The sequence below is a fragment of the Phyllostomus hastatus genome, unplaced genomic scaffold (assembly GCF_019186645.2).
Source record: "Phyllostomus hastatus isolate PE091 unplaced genomic scaffold, TTU_PhHast_1.1 phas_scaffold_182, whole genome shotgun sequence".
NCBI classification, from domain to species: Eukaryota; Metazoa; Chordata; class Mammalia; order Chiroptera; family Phyllostomidae; genus Phyllostomus; species Phyllostomus hastatus.
The window spans coordinates 10,978,671-10,984,646 of NW_025334013.1; positions in this window are offsets into that span (position 1 = coordinate 10,978,671).

A 5,976-nucleotide genomic window follows, 5' to 3' on the forward strand; every position below is an offset into this window, starting at 1 on the left:
TGGGGCAGCAGGCGCTGGCCCACCCGGACTGGACCGCCGTGCCGTCTGCTGGGAGCGCCCGGGCGGCTCCTGTACACTCTCTGGGCCTGTTCGCTCCCCGGCCGGAACAGGGATCACAGTCCCAGCACCACGGGATACGTGTGTGGGGACTGAATACAACGTCACGTGAGAACAGCGAGGTGCCGAGCAGACCCTGGGGAGAGGCGACTCTGCCAGAGTTCGACACTGTCCGTCTCGTAACACCATGAACTGCCCCAGGGGCCACCAGGGGCCCTGCGCCCGGCGGAAAGGGCCAGAGCTTCTCGAACTCGCCTTGAAAGATGCCGGGAGTCGTTAGCAGCTCGAGGGAGCGTGCCCTCCCCGGCTCGTGGCCTGTCCTGGGGTGGAGTCATCCCACAGACATGTAGATGGCGGGGAGGGGCGTCCTCATGCTGCAGGAAGACAGGGTTTACTGTGTGGTCTTGGACTTGTGCCCGCCCCCTCAGGGCCTAGGCAAACCATGGGCGGGGAGGGGAAGATCCAGCCCCTAAAACGAAGGGAATAGCCCTGCATGGGGCATCTGGAGGCGTGGGTTCCGGGCCTGGCCCTCCCCTCTCTGGCCTCAGTTTCCTCATCTGTACAATGGGAGACCGTCTTTGCACTGCCCATGTTCACCTGTGCTGACCACCTGTCAAAGGCCCCAGCACCAATGCACCCTCTGTTCCCCGGGGGTTCTCTCCAGGCCCCTCCCCCTTTGCCACGCCCAAGCTCAGACCCACAGCTTCCTGTCTGGACCTCTCTGTGCACTTCGTGCTGACCATTCAAATCCCTGGCAGTTTACATCCTCTGAGCCTATGGGTCCTCTGCTCTGACACCTCCCGGGGCTCCCCAGTGCCTACAGGATCATGGCTGAGCTCCTTGCCTCGGCATTCAAGGCCTCCTGGCCTGGCCTCAGCTTGCAGTCCTCCCCGCCCCTGCCTTTCCAGCCTGCGCCATGTGCCCCAAACCACAGCCACCCCGGCCCACTGGCAGTTCGGCCCCTTGGAACTTCCAGACACTTAGGGAGTTTGGAGGATAACAACAACACAGTACCTTTCCCAGGGCACGTCAGACACTGTGCCAAGAACTCTCTGTGCATATGTCATTTCATTCTCACAAGCACCCTGCAAAGTGGCCACGGGGAAACTGAACCTGAGAGGTCAGTTTCCTGAACGTCACACATCTAACAGGGGGTGGCACTAGAATGTAGACCAGCGGCCCCAGCTCTCACCCCCCGTGCTACCTGACCTGGCTGCGTTCTGCCCACAGGAGCTGTCCCTGCTGTGCCCGGCCCCGATGCCAGGGTGCAGGGGGGCTGAGAAAGCCATTAACCCAGTGGGCACTGGCCGAGCCCACCATGTAGCAGGCTGGTGCGGTCCAAGGGACACAGCCAGGGCCATGGCAAGGGATACGGCTTACAGTCGAGACAGAAATAGGGCCCTCGTGAGAGCAGCACGTGCTGGGATGGCGGGGGCCCTGCCCGCCCCCCCCCCCCAGTGAGGAGATCACAGCAGAGCTGAGACAGCCTGCAGAGATGCATAAGCCCACCCATTCCACAGATGGGGCAACTGAGGCCTGGAGAGGGGCACTGGCCCAAGGGTCAGAAAGGCAGGCTGATTTCCCTTTGACTCCACTCAAGTCTGAAGTGTGTCGGGACAGCTCTGTGGTGCCCCAGGCCAAGCCGGCCTCAAGATGGGGCAGGGAGGAGGGAAGGCACCGGCCAGCCCCGAGCTTCACGGGGAAGGCAGGGGCTGTGCCACAACGCACAGGGGGCAGTGGGGGAGGGCGGTGATGGTGACGATGAACACAGGTTATTTCTATGGCTCAAGGGCTCACTGCTGAGTGCTCACCACGCTCCATCGCCCCCCTTTACTGTCACTACCTCTCCTATTTCCCCGTTTTGCAGACAGGGAGACAGATTCAGAGAGAGACAGTAACTTGTTCGAAGCCACACAGCAGGTATGTGGACAGAAGGAACCCAAGGCTCAGATGGGGGCAGATGTAGGGTGGGGGGGCGGGAAGCAAGGGGCTCCGATGAGGAAGGAATGACAGGGCCCGTGGCAAGGAGAGCTGCTCAGTGTACGCGGGCTGTCGGCACGGACGGGCATCTCCCTGAGGACCGAACTCCGAAGGAGCACTGGACAGGGCATCAGAAGTCTCTGCTCTGGCCCAGCTCTGCCCCGTCCTGCGGGCTGCCCTTGGGCAGGTGGCTTCCACTCTCTGGACCTCAGTTTCCCCACCTGTAAAAGGCACTCAAGTAGGGGCCAGGGTCCTTTCAAGATTCCGATGAGGCCCCGGACACTCATGTGACTGACACTCGGCAAGCACAGCTGAGCATGAATCCAGATGCCACCAGGCCTGGTCCACGAGGCTCATCCGCAGACCCTGCGTCGAGACGCCCCGGCCTGGGTGATCAGCACGCTCCCCTCTGCCCTGATCTCATCTAGGAAAGACGACTGGGTGTGGCTGAGTCCCTGACCGCTCCGAGGACAGATGCCCAGGGACACTGTGTCACCCTGATTCTCCGAGGGGGCTGCACACACAGCTGGTGCCCTGGGTGGCCCGGGCTGGACACAACTGTCAGCCTCCTGGCCCAGTCCAGGGCCCGAGGTCCCCATGCTCACACCTGTGTGGCCACTGGTTGCCAAGGCGACAGAGAGCCATGACAGGCTTATGTAAAGTACACGGGGTGGGGGCAGCGTGGAAACGGGGGGCCCCGGAGAAGCTGTCCATTTGCCTGGCATCTGCTCCCCCAGGTGCTCACGGGAAGGAACTGGCTGGAGGGGGCTGCCCTGACCTGCCTTCCTCCCCCTCCCATGGCACACAGGGGAGCCCCCAAGAAAGGCCTGACCCCAGGGGCTGGAGGCTGCATCCGCTCCTCTTTCCCACCCCACCCCACCCCACCCACCCCATCCCACTCCGCCTGTTTCTCCCTGTCACATTCCCTCCTCCAGGACAAACCGGGCCAGCTGGAAACCTAGCTGCAGCCTGGCCTGGGGCGGGCAGGCAGGGCCTCCCCAGAGAAGGTCTGGGCAGTGGGCCCCCTGAGCCGGCCGACTTGGTTCAGAGAAGCGTTGGAGGAGGGTCACCGGGGAGGCCTCCGAGCCCCTCCTCGGGGGGCCCAGTCTCATCGGGCAACCCTGGGAGAGGTTAGACCTCAAAAGGGAAGTGGCCCCTGGAGGCTGGGGACCTACGGGTCAGCTGAGGCCTGAGGGAGAAACTCTGCTGTGGCCGAGACACCCACTTGAACCCACGGAGCCGCTCAAGCCTCCTCGCCAAACGTGGCCAGGTGACACCAAGCAGGCTGCGTCTCAGCCAGAAAAGGATCTGGGGGTTCCACGGGACCACAAGCTCAGCGAGAGCCAGAGGGAAGGAGGCAGCCTTTATGGAGCCGCTGCAATGCCCTCGAACATCACCGCCTCTGCTCAGCACGGTCCCAGGAAGGGTTTTTGTCCCCACTGTACAGATGAGGAAACCGAGGCTCAGAAGCCTGAGTGCCTTCTGTGGAAGGACTAATAAGGCCACAGGTGGAATGACTAGCCCAAGGCCATTCGGCTGGTTAGTAGGAGGGCCGGGGTGGGACCCAGGTCTATGGACTTCACAGCTCACACTCCTCCCACCTGCTCCACCAGGTCCTGACTGCCAGCTGCCCCACCACCACTGACATTTCACCTCCCCCAACCGGGCCCTTTCGCCTCCATTTAACCAGGGCGGGTGGCAGGGCAAAGCCACTGCTATTTCCTCTGCCTTCCCTTGTCCCCCAGACTTGGGGCTGGTGGTCCCGAAAGCCCAACACCCGCCCAGGTGCCCAAGGCCTCTCTGCATGGTCACCACAGGAAGTCCCCGTGTCCGTGGTGGCCCAGGAGCCTCATTTCCCTGCTGTGGCCGGGGGCCCAGCTGCAGGTCTGGGCTCAGAGCATGAACCATTTGCCTGAGGCCGGACGTCCCTGCTGCCGCCATCCCCAGGGCTGCCAGTCAGGCGTGCACTCTAAGGAAATGAGGGCCACCTGTGCCGGCTCCCAGCCGACAGGCTGACTCAGAGCTCCTGGGGGTCCAGAGGAGACGTCGGGGCGCAGACCCACCCTCTTCACGAAGTCACGTCACTTTCACGCATTCACCCACCACAGGTGCATCCTCGGTTCCTGCACGGTCCGTCTGGAGCCAGGGTCATGAACATGCCACCAGGACTTGAACGCAGGCCGTGCCAGGCGCTGTGCCCATACGCTGGACCTCGCACCCTCGGACACTCACGGCAGCCCCACAGGTGCATTCCGTCATGCCCATTTTACAGAGGAGGAGACTGAGGCACAGGTGGCTGAAGTAGCTAGTATACCTAGGTGTGCCTTACACGGTAAGGTCAATGTCAAGGCTCTATGAGACTAGACAGCCAAAGCACTTAGCCAGTGACCAGCCAGACGACTCTGTTACTGCCTCAGTGTGACCTCGAGCAAGCCACTCCACCATGCAAAAACATTAATAGCTATTAAAACATTAAAAACTGTAAAATGCAGTCACCATCCTTCCCAACCAGAAGCTCCGGCCTGGGCACTGGGGGCCACCCTTCGGTGCTCGGGCAAGCCCCCTCTTGCCCAAATCAGTGGCAGCCTGGGGTGAGCAGGGTGGGGGCTCTGCCAAGGGTAGTCTCCACCCCCGCCCACAGCTCTGAGATGCCCCATGCCAATAGCGCAGATGGGTGGACGCTGGGATGGGGGTGTTGATGTGGTTCAGGGGCAGCTCCTTCACATTGTCTGTGGGTGGGGGCAGGCCAGGACGCACATGCCCCGCCGCAAGCCAGCTGGCCCAGCCAACTGGCCACCGTGGTTCCCCTCACGTGGCCTGGGCGCTGAGTGGGGCTCTGCGAGGCAGTCGGCGCCATGCGCACAGCCGGGTGGAGCGAAGGGAAAGGCTTTCGGCATCAGGCAGACCCGGGTTTCCATCCCAGTGATAACCACGCTCTCGGCAGGTCCCTTCACCTTTCTGCACTGCCCTCATCTGCAAAACGGGGGTGCGGCAGCCCTTAGGTAAGGCGGCCGTGAGAGAGGGGACACGCAGAGGCCTTGGCACATGTGTTCTCGGGGCTCTCCAGACAAACAGAACAGCAGGCACACGGGGAGGAGAGATTAGATTTATTGCACGGAACTGGCTCACAAGATGGTGAGCACTGGTAAATCACATTCTGCCGGTAGGCTGGCAGCCCGGAGACCCGCGAAGAGCTGGGGGGTGGGTGGGAGTCCTCCTTGCTCAGGGCAGCGTGGGCGGGGGGGAGGAGTCAGTCTTCGTTCCGTCAAGGCCTTCGACTGATGGGATGAGGCCCACCCACAGTATGGAGGGCAGTCTGCCTTCCTCCAAGTCCACTGACTGAAATGCCAATCTCTTCCCCAAACACCTTCACGAAAACACCCAGAATCATGTTGAAGTGAAATATCCAGGCACGGAGACTTACCCATCACAGCAGGCAACGGTGGTTGTTTCAACAGTGGGCAAATGGGCACCACTGTCGAATCACTGATTCTGTGTCTGGCACTGTTCTCAACACCTACGTAGTCGACTCAGTTAATTCTCGTGACAACCTGTGTGTGTGTGTGTGTGTGTGTGTGTGTGTGTGAATCCCAACTCACAGAGAGATGAAGAGACAGAAGGTCAGAGGCCGCACAACTTTGAGGAGCTGGGGTTTGAGCCCCGCCCACCTGGCCCCAGAGTCCCCACCACCTGCAGCAGCGATTCCCACTCATCAGTGCCTGCCCTCCCTCCCGTCACACTGAGGGCACCGTGCTGCTGGCACCTAATGACACAACTGCGACGCCATCAGACTTGGAAGCCCACCAGCCCCCGTAAGCCCCACCAGAAAGACCACCGATCTGATGAAGTAATAGGTATTTTATTGGGTGACATGAGGGCGAACCCCACTGCCACTTCACAGTGCAGAGCCAGGGGAACCACGGACACCTGCAGCCCGCC